Source organism: Palaemon carinicauda, chromosome 14, assembly GCF_036898095.1.
Source record: "Palaemon carinicauda isolate YSFRI2023 chromosome 14, ASM3689809v2, whole genome shotgun sequence".
Lineage (NCBI taxonomy): Eukaryota > Metazoa > Arthropoda > Malacostraca > Decapoda > Palaemonidae > Palaemon > Palaemon carinicauda.
Genome location: NC_090738.1, coordinates 112,343,456 through 112,358,455, shown reverse-complemented (window position 1 = coordinate 112,358,455; position 15,000 = coordinate 112,343,456).

Genomic DNA, 15,000 nt, shown 5'->3' with positions numbered 1-15,000 from the left:
CTATAACTTTTGATAAGTTGTACTGTAGGCCTTCAACTATCATAAGTACTATTATTAGCATCTATACGTGATAGAAAACTCAAAATCGATCAATCAGTTATAGCAGCATAATTTTCAGATTACTGATTCCTTATTCTTTTTTTGGTTCTTTTAATTAATTTCCCCATTCATCATCACCTCAATTATTATTTCTCACCCTTTTCCGATTAAACATTTTAGTCTTCAATAACTGTCATCATCATCATTATCACTTCTATCATAAAAGTGATATAATTTAATTGCTACCGAATACTAATGGACGTGATTCTGTAGGCTTACTACCATCATCAGTTTTCTTCCAAAAAAAAATATATTCAATTATATTTTCCAACCCAAACATTGATACCATTTTACTGTAAACTGCCAGTAAATAATAATAGAATTATAGTGGGCAATAAGGAATTTGCATGCATAATTATCATTATCATATTACAGTTATGAAAGCGAGCAGCCGAGAAAAGTCAATAGGCCAATTCAAATGTCAGAGCCAAGTGACCTTTGCCAGTGAATACGAAGGGTATTTGGCCAGCAGTATTCCATTTATTATTATTCTATTTACCCAACCGCTTAATTCAATTAATTTCTATGGTGTCCGTTGTGGCTTTTATGGTTTCGCGATGATTGTTCATTACCTTTTATTCGAGTAGTTTTATAATATCTTGCAATCTCTCTCTCTCTCTCTCTCTCTCTCTCTCTCTCTCTCTATATATATATATATATATATATATAATATATTTGTTTTATTATTTAGCGTATTTTACTATTTATTGAAAATTTTAACTTTTTTTTATCAATATAGCTATATATCAAACCATATTCGAATTGTTTTTTGCGTAAAATTCATCAACCAATAATCGGTCGACCTCAAATAATCTTTCTGTTTTTGTCCCTTGACATTTACCTTCAAATTCTAAGCATAATTTGGTTCACTCTTTGACATTTGGATGAAAAAAATTGCCAATAAGTAAGGCGTTCAATGAGGCAGTAAAAACTAATATAAAATGAATATGCAATTCTACTGTTCTTTTATAGCTTTATGTCTATGTATGCTAATAACCCCCACTCCCTCTCTCTCTCTCTCTCTCTCTCTCTCTCTCTCTCTCTCTCTCTCTCTTTCTCGAACTTTTATACTTGAATTTTTAAACATTATTAATAAGCTTTTTTTTTACATTGTATCTATACCTAAACTCCATGTCTTGGGTGTGTGTTTGTTTGTGTATATGAGAGAGAGAGAGAGAGAGAGAGAGAGAGAGAGAGAGAGAGAGAGAGAGAGAGAGAGAGAGAGAGTTTTCAATTACGATAAGTAGACATTGTTGTTCCCTTCACCGTAGGAAATACAGTACTGCATCAGTGTTCGCTCCTGCCTGACAATGAACTGTAGTGACAAAGATTTAATCTACGGGAGATGGTGGCAGCTTTTCATCTTTGGAGTTGTTTTATTAAATTTTAAGCTCATTGCTGACTTCTACATTTTCATCATTCTATGGCCATCAATGTTAAGAAAGAGTTTAACTGAATTTGACAACTACATTAGCGAGGACATCAGCCACCCACTGGGATACTACCAAGAATGAGTTATTGGCTTCTTAGACTGGCCAGACAGTAACACATTGGATTTCTCTCTCTGGTTATGGCCAATTTTTCTTTGCCCACTCATACACCGATTAGTCTGGCTTATTCTTTCTACATTCTCCTCTGTCCTCATACACCTGACAAGACTGAGATTACCAAACAATTCTTGTTCGCACAAAGGGTTAACTACTGCACCGTAGTTCTGTTCATTGGCTATTTTGCTCTTGGTAAAGGTAGAAGAAACTCTAGCTATGGTTAGCAGCTCTTCTAGGAGAAGGAGACTCCAAAACCAAACCATTGTTCTCTAATCTTGGCTAGTGCCATAGCCTCTGTACCATGGTCTTCCACTGTCTTGGGGTAGAGTTCTCTTGATTGAGGGTACACTCGGGCGCACTATTATATCTTAGATCTCTTCCTTTTTTTTTATTATTATTATTATTATTATTATTATTATTATTTGCTAAGCTACAATCCTAGTTGGAAAAGCAGGATGCTATACGCCCAGGGGCTCCACCAGGGAAAATAGCCCAGTGAGGAAAGGAAACAAGGAAAAATAAAATATTTTAAGAACTGTGACATCTAAATAAATATTTTAAATATAAACCATAAAAACTTAACAAATCAAGAGCAAGAGAAATAAGATAGAATAGTGTGACCGAGTGTACCCTAAAGGAAAAGAGCTCTACCCCAGACAGTGGAAGACCATGGTACAGAGACTATGACACTACCCAAGACTAGAGAACAGTGGTTTGATTTTGGAGTGTCCTTCTCCTAGAAGAGCTGCTTACCATAGCTAAAGAGTCTAATCTACCCTTACCAAGAGGAAAGTAACCACTGACAATTACAGTGCAGTAGTTAACCCCTTTGGTGAAGAAGAATTGTTTGGTAATCTCCGCGTTGTCAGGTGTATGAGGACAGAGGCGAATCTATAAAGAATAGGCCAGACTATTCGGTGTATGTGTAGGCAAAGGGAAAGTGAACCGTAACCTGAGAGAAATATACAACGTTGTACTGTCTGGCCAGTCAGAGGACCCCATAACTCTCTCACGGTAGTATCTCAACGGGTGGCTATTTTGAAGTTTTTATAGTTTAAATATGAAAGATTTATTTTAATGTTGTTATTGTTCTTGAACTTCTATTATAGTTTATTTCCTTATTTCCTTTCCTCACCGAGTTATCTTCATTGTTATTATTACCATAGCATTTAAAAAGCAAATTTGGTCACAATAAGTGACAACTCGTCTACGGATGTAACGACAATGAAATATCATGTATTGGAAGTCAACCTATACCACAAAACGGTAAATTCATGAACTAACCCGTCTCTCTCTCTCTCTCTCTCTCTCTCTCTCTCTCTCTCTCTCTCTCTCTCTCTCTCTCTCTCAAACGGAGCGAAATTCTTTGTAAAACAAACAATTTAAAAAAAAATTCTAAAACTGATACTGTTTCTCCAATTAAATCCTCTTCTGTAAAATGAAAACAAAACATATTACTAGCTGCCTGGGCACAACTAAAACCATTATTGATCCAAAGGAAGAAAAAGTTAACACAGACACACACGTTGATAATTAAAAAACAAATTGTTGAGACAAATCTAATATTCAAGTCTTAATTAAAGTAAGCCTATTAAACATACGTGATGAATACAATAGGCACTAAATGCCTAACATACTAACCACACAGCAGCGAACCAACGTTATAAACGCATTATTCACAAAAATGCGTAATTTAAAAAGGGGCAATATGAGACAATGCGTATAGCGGAGAGCCTAATTGACGCCGTGATGTAATTATCGTGGTAATAAAGGCATCTGCTTAACTGCATCCAAAAACTAGGAGAATTAGTTTTGCATAACAGCATATCATAATTAGCTTGACTACAAAGAGCCCTTTTTGTAAAATCAGTTCGGTTACGCTCACGTATTTTATTCTCGTCAATAATCCAGTCGTATCTATAATTGCCAATTACAATCACGCTCTGTTACTTATTCATAGCTGGCGTGATTACAAACATTTACCCCATAATACCAAAGGTGTATCATTATGTTTACGCCATGACCGTGATTAAAAATCTTCCTGGAAGTATTCTACCTGATGACGCCAGTAAATTCAAGAGATATTGCGATAATACTTCTAAGCGCCATCCTCTATTAACATAGTTATTCTGTGCTACGCCTCTCTGCTCGCACACTTCTATACACACACACACACACACACACACATATATATATATATATATATATATATATATATATATATATATATGAATATATAAAGACACACACACATATATATACTATATATATATATATATATATATATATATATAATATGGTGTATACATATAATCATAATTATTTACATATATGTATATACATACACTTATATATTGTACATATGTAAACATATACATACTGAATGTGTTCGTGCGTATGTGTATATAAAGTATTAAATCATTTTACTTATAAATGTATATATAAATATATAAACACACACATATATATAGTTTATACATATAATCATACATTTACATATATGTATATATATGCATATATATATACAGCAATATATTGTACATATTTAATTATATAAATACTTCATATGTGTTCCGACGTGTGTGTGTATATAAAGTATTGAATCGTTTTATTTATGGGGGTGACTCGCAAGAGAGAGAGAGAGAAAAAAAAAACAAATATTTACTGTTTTTCTGTCATAACAAAAATAGTGAACGGGTAATAAATTCCATGTCAAGACTCGCAGAAAGATAGCATTACGGTCCGAGTTCTAGAACGGTTCATAAGGTCACTTTGGGTCGAGAATCACAGTTCGAGTCCTTATATTACAATAATATTCGATGATTTTACACACACACACACACACACACACACACATATATATATATATATATATATATATATATATATATATATATATATGTGTGTGTGTGTGTATGTATATACATATTTGTGTGTGTATATATATGTATATATATATATATATATATATATATATATATATATATATATATATATATACATATATGTATGTATATATATATATATATATATATATATACATATATGTATGTATATATATATAATACAGACATATATATATATATATATATATATATATATATATATATATATATATATGTATATGTATCTTGGAGGTTGAAGTTATACATTCCTCATCTTAACCCCAGATTTTGATACTCAATTACAACTCGGTGGAATTGCGAGTCATAATATAGGGTTGAAACTGTCCCAGATATTATCAACCTTTTCTTCTGGTTCTTCCTAATTTCTCTATTAGCGATTCAGTTTTTAAGAATCTTCCCATACAAAGGGCAACTTGAGCGTATTTCGGATGATAGTTAGAAAAAATATCAATGAAAACAAAGCTAATTATAATACTACTACTTGTATTTCTTCATTTTTTCATTTATAGTCATCTAAAATATGCGTGTTAATCGGTGATTCATATTTTCATCGGGGCATTGATATCAGAATCGCTATCACTCTTCTAAGATGTGGGGTATTTTCAGCCCGTCTTATATTCATATTTGCATTCGAAACAAAATATAGCAGAATAAAGGCAACCTTTTACATAATAGGATCAATGCATAAAAAATAAGAAAAAAGAAAAAAATCTGATAATACTTGTTATTGTTGTTGTAGATCAAGCTATGTCAAAGGCAGCATTGGTTCTTATCGCTATGGAAACCCTGAAAATACTTTAACTCGTGCTTCAAAATACGTTATCATAAAGACATTATCTCTCTCCCTATGATACCATAAAATCAATCTAAATATTTTCATCTCTCCAAACATATAGTCACTATAAAGAGGCCGCTCTCTCTCTCTCTCTCTCTCTCTCTCTCTCTCTCTCTCTCTCTCTCTCTCTCTCTCTCTCTCATATCCTTTAACATTTTGTTTTAGGTAACTTCCTCGTCGTTTAAAAACGTAAAAACATAATTAATTGCATGTAAAAGTCGTCGTTTATAATTACTGAACGAACCAAGTCTCGCAAAACAGCGACAGTTAAAAAAAAAGAAAGAAAGAAAAAAAAGAGCCGTTTCCCCCCTGAAAACTCCATAAGCAAAACCTAGTTTTCTGCGTTGATAGAGACCTGACTTGGATATTAAGAAGGACGACGAGGAGAAATAGAAGCTATAAATGACGGGAAATTGGATACACGAGAGAGAGAGAGAGAGAGAGAGAGAGAGAGAGAGAGAGAGAGAGAGAGAGAGAGAGAGAGAGAATATCCTGCCTTCCAGAAATTCCCATTTATTCTTTCAAAAGGCAATATATTTTTTGTCTCCTCACTCAAATCGCATCCTCACTTGAGACTTCATTTTACATTATTATTTTTTTTTTAACAAAAATAGATGACATTTCATGAAGCCCTCATGAAAGTTTATATACCATTATTAAAATATAAATGCATAAGGAGGATCTAAACTGTTATATAAACCTAAAAATCCTAGATTCAGTGAAAAATAAGACATTTGAATCCACGTGAATTTTTTACAACCGAGTTTACTCCTTCAATTACCAAGTGATTATCTTAATGTGTTAATGACTGCCATGAAAATTATCTTAATGATCTAATGACTGCCATGAAAATTATCTTAATGATCTAATGACTGCCATGAAAATTATCTTAATGATCTAATGACTGCCATGAAAATTATCTTAATGTGTTAATGACTGCCATGAAAATTATCTTAATGATCTAATGACTACCATGAAAATTATCTTAATGTGTTAATGACTGCCATGAAAATTATCTTAATGTGCTAATGACTGCCATAAAAATTATCTTAATGTGCTAATAACTGCCTTGAAAATGATCTTAATGTGCTAATGACTGCCATGAAAATGATTCTAATGTGTTAATGACTGCCATGAAAATTATCTCAATGTGCTAATGACTGCCATGAAAATTATCTTAATGTGCTAATGACTGCCATGAAAATTAATGTGTTAATGACTGCCATGAAATTATCTTGTTTATCCCAGTTTATGAATGAAAATTACTTATTACAAAGAAAGGCTGTTGTAGCCTAGCAGAAACGTCGGAGACTTCACATCAGTAGGAGGCAAGCTTGCTCTGCGCTCATAGCACGATAGTTTACATTGGCGTCTGTAACCTTACTCTCCTTGTAAACTAAGCGTAGGGGTTTCGGAGGACAAAGGGGTCTACCTGTGGATTTATCAGTACCCATTACCTAGTTCTCCCTGGTCCAAGGTTAGGTGGAAAGGGGGTTTAGGTTTTCATATATATATATATATATATATATACATACATACATATATATAAATATATATATACACATATATAAATATATATACACACATATATACATATAAGTGTATATATACACATATATATACATATATATAAATATATATATATATATATATAATATATATATATATATATATATGTGTGTGTGTGTGTGTGTGTGTGTGAGCGCACGTTCATGAATGTTCGTTATCTAGGACATTAGGCAACAGCATAATGACCTGTCTCTAGCTTGATAAAGGTGAAAAATCCTTGAGTTTCGATAGATTTACTTTTACATTTTGACATCCAGAGATAACCGAACAAAGTGAAACAACTATAAAATTATCGAAATATAAATCAACTTGAAAACAATATACTTTTTTTTTGGCTACAGTAAATAAATTTTATGAACATCCGAGGTAATTTAAAATATTCAATTAATTTCTATGACATATCCCTGCAATGATGAAAATTCACCATACATAGATGTGGGCAAATTTACAAAACGAAAAAAGAAACATAAATGGAAATACATTGATACGCGCGCGCGTGTATATATATATATATATATATATGTATATATATATGTATATATATACATATATATATATATATATATATATATCTATATATATATATATATGAGAGAGAGAGAGAGAGAGAGAGAGAGAGAGAGAGAGAGAGAGAGAGATTATCTGGTTCACCAATCATCATTTATCCACCTAAACTCTTCCTCTTATACCAGGTCGTATATATACTTTAAACGTCACGTTCTCCTTTAAAATTTATTTTCAGTAGAAGAGATGAAACTAATCAAATTCAAAACATACAATCAAATGTGACCTATCTGTTTTAACAGTTTATGCTACGGAAATGGAAATAAATAACACTAGCTTTAACAGAGAAAAAAAAAAGCGTGATGATGACTTCAATAAATGGGGGAAGGATGAGAGAAACAGGATGCAGATTTAATATTAATAATAATCATGTTTAAAAAGTGACATCACAGCTTTTGTATCGAATTCGCAAATTCCCCTAATATATTTACCTTTACGAATTTTGATTATTTTTAATAATTTCTATTCTCTAAGTTGACATGAACAAGAGCCGTATTACCAGGTGTGTATTACATATCAGTATCATTGATAATAATAATAATAATAATAATAATAATAATAATAATAATAATAATAATAATAATAATAATAGTTGCAACATTCATCTCTTACACAACGACATAGGAATGTCGTGGAAATAAAAATAAAAGAGAAATGTTTATCATCTTAAAAAGACAATATATCAAAATGTAAGGAACAGAGTAGAAAGCTGTTTTGACAAGTATTTGAAAACATGCAAAAAGGTCTTCTGAGACCTAGAGCGCGTTCTGTTTCTCACGATTTTTTTCCAAGAGTCAAATGATAATATATTACCTTTTAATAGTTACTTGTAAGATAGATGGAGCATTCATCTGCAATAACGTATGAAAAATCGTTATTATTTTAGAATTGCGATTTGTGATTTGAGTATTCATACGATAATATTGTAATGAGATCCAGTTGACGATTTTTTATTGTTAACTTGAAAGATGACAGTTGATACATATGTTAATTCCACTACATATGTCATGGATTTCAATCAGTTCCACTACGGTTTGATATCACTTGCATGCATTAAAGATATTGTTGAAGTGCAACAGGTTATGTGTAGTAAAGATGGATTCTACTATCTACTAGAGAACTCTACTTTGAAATTGCTGCTGATATAATTTATTTCCATATTTTCATCAAGATGTCAAACCATACATACAAACAAATAATAATTTACCCAAAATCATGTAACGAACGGTATTACACAGATGCAAAGTCAAAGAACTGTTGGGTCTTCTTAAAGTTTTTAACCAACTGTGCCACAAATATACACATCCATATATATCTTTTTTATCTTTTATTTTAAACTCTATTTAGAATGCAATTGCTATGATCTCAAAGGTACTTAGGTAATGCATTCATAAGTCAAATTGTTTTAAGAAAGCAATACAATAATAATAATACTAATAATAAAAATAATAATAATAATAATAACAACAATAATATTCATAAGTCTAATTGTTTTAAGAAAGCAACATAATAATAATAATAATAATAATAATAATAATAATAATAATAATATGTGATGAAGACGATGATGGTGGTGGCTACATCACTGAAAAGTATACTATACTCCAAAGTAGCAATAAAAAACTAGTAAGTCACAGAAAGTGAAAACGCACAAATTGAAACAAGAAAATGAAATGGTATGTTTGAAAAACGACTAAAATTAATACAACCACGGAAAAAAAGACGCCGACTATGATTACTAATCAAAGATGCAAATCCAACATTATCTTTATTAGTTTGATTTAAAAATCATATGAAGAAAATAATAATAAAGACATTCGAGATCAGCGGCGTATTATAATGCACAACAAAGAGAGAGAGAGAGAGAGAGAGAGAGAGAGTGAGAGAGAGAGAGAGAGAGAGAGAGAGAGAGAGGGTAGCCTAATATAAAAAAATCCCCATCCGGTAGGTTCTCTAAAGCACTTATAAGGAGAGGTCAGAGAAGCAACAACTTGAATGTATAATGATATGAGAGAGAGAGAGAGAGAGAGAGAGAGAGAGAGAGAGAGTAGCCTAATATAAAAAAAATCCCTATCCGGTAGGTTCTCCAAAGCACTTATAAGGAGAGGTCAGAGATCCGCATACTAAAGAAGCAACAACTTGAATGTATAATGATATGGGAGAGAGAGAGAGAGAGAGAGAGAGAGAGAGAGAGTATCTCCAAGCTCTCTCAAGATGAGGTTATTATGGTAGAGATTAAGCTGTGAGTCCCGAGAGAAATGTAGGCGATGAAAACAATTCTCTTCGAGATTACGTTGATAGTGATGATCATGATGATGATGGTGGAGTAGATCCGGCCGATGATGATGATGTTACTGCTTAATATATTGCACTTACATGATCGGTTTTCTAGATTATAATGAAAATGATGATGATAACGTTACTGCAGATGATGAATTTTGTAAGATTTATAATAGTTTTAATTTCAAGTACAGTAATATGTTTGTAATTGAGAAGTTTTTGCCTAAACTGACGGTAATACAACAAGAGTTATAATACACAGAAAATACTGAAAATAGTAGAAATAATCATTGTAATCCTAGTAAAATAGTAAAAACATTACTACTACTACTATTACTACTACTACTACTACTAATAATAATAATAATAATAATAACAATAATAATAATACCAACTACAACAAAACAACAATAATAATAACGACGACATAAATAGATAAATAGAAAACGCAAATATTTTTTTATAACGATCTGTAATTACAATAACACCTGTTTTTAATGCTACGGTAATAATCATGATGATACTGATCATGACATGAAAATTGATAACACCAGTCTCTAGTGAGGAAGATGATAGTGAAAAGGCTAAGTCGGCTGATGATGAAAATGGCGTTGAAGATGGTGATCAAGGTAAGAAGATTTAAACGAGATGCTGCGGAATAAGCCTACTATTAACTGCAAAGTTTCCAGGATCATTAGGACTCAGGAATCCGTCTCCCGCCACGAGAGAGAGAGAGAGAGAGAGAGGGAGAGAGAGAGAGAGAGAGAGAGAGAGAGAGAGAGAGAGAGAGAGAGAGAGAGGGAGAGAGAGAGAGTATGATTTTCATCAATTGAGAAAATCTGAACAAGAATATATACTGTATACATATATATGTATATATTTATATATATATATATATATATATATATATATATATACATATATATATGTATATATATATACATATATATATGTATATATATATACATATATATATGTATATATATACATATATATATGTATATATATATATATATATATATGTAAATATATATACATAATCCCCCTACCACACACACATATATACACATATGTATATACCTGTACATATATATATATATATATATATATATATATATATTATATATTATAATATATATATATAAACATAATGTACATACATATACATACGCCAATAGACGAGTAAAAAGCTAAATAAAGAGAAATCTAGACACAAAAATCTGTTGCAACATCATCATCATAACCCATCAGTGTAGCGGCAGCTCGGTCAAAATGGAATAACTCATCTCGACATACAGAATGATTTCAGCCACAAAATCAGTTCATGTATATAAAACATTATGGATTTTGTCCCAATATTTGCCTTCGTTGTAATTCATATCGCATGCTGACGAATTTGTTGATGTTGTTGTTTTTTATTTCTCCGCTTTATGTTGTTGTTTTTTATTTCTCCGCCTATTGCTTGAGGGTACACTCGGGCACACTATTCTATCTGATTTTCTCTTCCTCTTGTTTTGTTAAAGTTTTTATAGTTTATTATAGGAATTATTTATTTCAATGTTGTTACTGTCCTTAAAATATTTTAATTTTCCTTGTTTCCTTTCCTCACTGGGCTATTTTCCCCTGTTGGGGCCCCTGGGCTTATAGCATTCTGCTTTTCCAACTAGGGTTGTTGCTTAGCAATCTATATATATATATATATATATATATATATATATATATATATACAGTATAAATACGGGCTCTAGCGTTGGTAGCCAGTAAGCTAATGGAGTGGGCGTAAAAATGTAAAATAACTGCAGGAAAATTTCGGTTAATTTATTCAAATCTGGTTTCTTTATCTTCTTTTTATGATGGGATATATATATATATATATATATATATATATATATATATATATATATATATATATTTCTATATATATATATGTATGTGTGTGTGTGGTGTTGCATTTAAAATAGGAAAAGATTAACTTAAAAAAGAATTCTTCATAATAATATGACATTTCAACTTCGCTTTTTGCAACCAACCGTAACTAACGTTTCCACCACTCAGTCAGTCCATGAAAAAATGCAAGTAAAAACGACCAATTGAACATCTATGTCCAAAATGCTCACAAAAATTGTTAAATAATTCAGTAAATATGTTCAGTATTAACAAAATCTTCAAACTTTTACTAAACAGTCTTTTTCCAACTTTCTGGATATTAACTAAAAAGGTATCAATGGTCCATTACAAAGCTTTTCCAAAACATTTCGAATCACTCATATTGATTATTATTATTATTATTATTATTATTATTATTATTATTATTATATTATTATTACCAGCCAAGCCACATCCCTAGTTGGAAAAGCACGATGCTACAAGCCCAAGGGCTCCAACAGGGAAAAACAGCCCAGTGAGGAAAGGAAACAAGGAAATAAATAAATGATGAGAATAAATTAACAATATGTTATTCTAAAAACAGTAACAGCGTCAAAACAGATATGTCCTATATAAACTATTAACAACGTCAAAAACAGATATGTCATATATGAACTATAAAAAGACTCATATCAGCCTGGTCAACATAAAAACATTTGCTCCATCTTTGAACTTTTGAAGTTCTACTGAGTCAACTACCCGATTAGGAAGATCATTCCACAACTTGGTAACAGCTGGAATAAAACTTCTAGAATACTGTGTAGTATTGACCCTCATGATGGAAAAGTCCTGGCTATTAGAATTAACTGCCTGCCAATATATTTGGAATCCATGGGCTTCATGGCATTTTCAAACAATCTGTATATTTTCGATAATTTTTTAAAGTCTATTGTTATCGGGTGAAAACAAAATTTAATGCCACACGACATTGGCTATTAGCAATATTGTACTAATCGTTCAGTGAAGATTATTTCCCTTCGTTCTTTCATTGACCTTCTTCTCTCGGCATCCATAATCATTGCAATATAATGATATTTGCATTATTGCACTAATTAGTCACCAGTACCTATTGTCTACTTAAAACACATCCTCATGTGTGTATGTGTAAATATATATATATATATATATATATATATATATATATATATATATATATATATATTAAAAAACGATGGAGAGAGAGAGAGAGAGAGAAGAGAGAGAGAGAGAGAGAGAGAGAGAGAGAGAGAGAGAGAGAGAGAGAGAGAGAGAGAAATTCCGAGAATATCAATGGACAGAAGAATTTGAAGGTAAAGTACATCCGTAAATTATGTGAAAAAATATATTCAATCAAAATATATATCAAAAAATAAAAAAAAACGAATAAAACCATCTTATCAAAACAAGAAATCATATTTTCATTATATTCAGAAGGTATGGACTTTATGATGGTTTACTTCTAATCTAATGAGAACAGATTCTAATATACTAATTTTTTACTCTATTTGAGATTAGGCAAGTATGGTAAAATCACTTCTCTTCACGGATATCTGCCGAAAATATTTGCGAAATAAAAGCAAAGAGATCAGGATTTTTATATAATTGCCAACTCACAAAATGAACAAGAACTTTAAATTCCTATGACATTCTCATTTGATTTCGTTTTGATCATTTTTTTACTTGAGAGTCTTATTTATATTTCTTGATATTTATTTGAATCATAATATATTATTTCCTCACTTTCTAATAAAAAATAAATATACATAAACTTTTAAAGAACATCCACGTGTTATATTTTATTTTTGTGTATTCGACTTATTTCAGGCTTTTATGACACTAGATGTGTGTAAAAACGAAAAGAATAAATAAAAAGGATAATGTTTCGACTGAAACCTTCAAATTAATGATATACATATATACTGTATATATATATATATATATATATATATATATATATATATATATATATATATATATATATATATATATATATACACACAGTATATAGATATATATATATATATATATATATATATATATATATATTTATATATATGTATCTATATACTGTATATATATATATATATATATATATATATATATATATATATATATATATATATATATATATATATGTGTGTGTGTGTGTGTGTGTAGGCTCCCATAAACCCCCCGTCCTTAGCTTACAAGGATGGTGAGGTTGTGGTGACCAAAGGAACTAACGCGTTTTAGCGGGGCTCGAACCCCAGTCTGGCGATCACCAGTCAGGGACGATACCACATAGACCACCACAACCCTATATATGACAATGTAATATTTGATGATATAATATGCGATAAAATGATCGTAATATGTGATCAGCGATATGAAAAAAAGTTCCGATATTCTCTTTATCTCTATCTCGCTTTTTTATAGAAAAAAAAGAAAAAAAAATTGTAGGTATTCGATTAGTAGTATTTGATTATAAGCTAACATAATTACCATTTACATAAATTATGCTATTTCAGGTTGAAAAATAATGAAATTAGATTTTTTCTTATTTCGGATAATTTGAGAAGTCTTTATTTACTGATGAAAAAAAAGACTACTCGTTTCGAAGAGAACTCTTTAATTGTATCATAATATGATAAATTGAAAGGTGTTCAACTCTCCTCGGCATTAATTTACGTATCGAAATCAAACACCAGTCACAAAAATTTCATTTCATTTTTACAGCTTGTTAAAGTTAACGATTCAATGTTGACAGTGGTTCTTATTACTTCGTCTTATTATACATTGAAAAAAATTGATAAGTTGCGGTGAACATACAGTATTTCATGTTCTCATATCATTTAATGAGATTACCTAAATAAAGCAATTTTTGGTTTACAAATAAATTCATTAAAATAATTTATTTATCAAACAACCAAATCTCCATTTTACCTTACACTAGCACCATGGCCGACGTGGCTGGTGCATGAAACTGACTAATCTATAATTTAGTAAAAGAGAGGGAAAGATATCTATATAAAAGTTTATGCAGTAAATTCATCTGTGAAAAATCAAACATGATTTAATGCAATTAATAAAGATAGAATATACTAGGAAATACAGAATACAAGGGAATAAGAATAATACAGAATAAGGAAGGGAATAACACAATACGGAATAATGCTGGGAATACACGTATTAGGAATAAACTAATTAAGAATAAAGGGTAAAAATACGCTCATAAAAGAAATGACAAGATAAATGAAAAAATAAAAACAAAATAGGCGAAACATTTTAATTTTGTCCAACGTTGCCTTTACTTTAA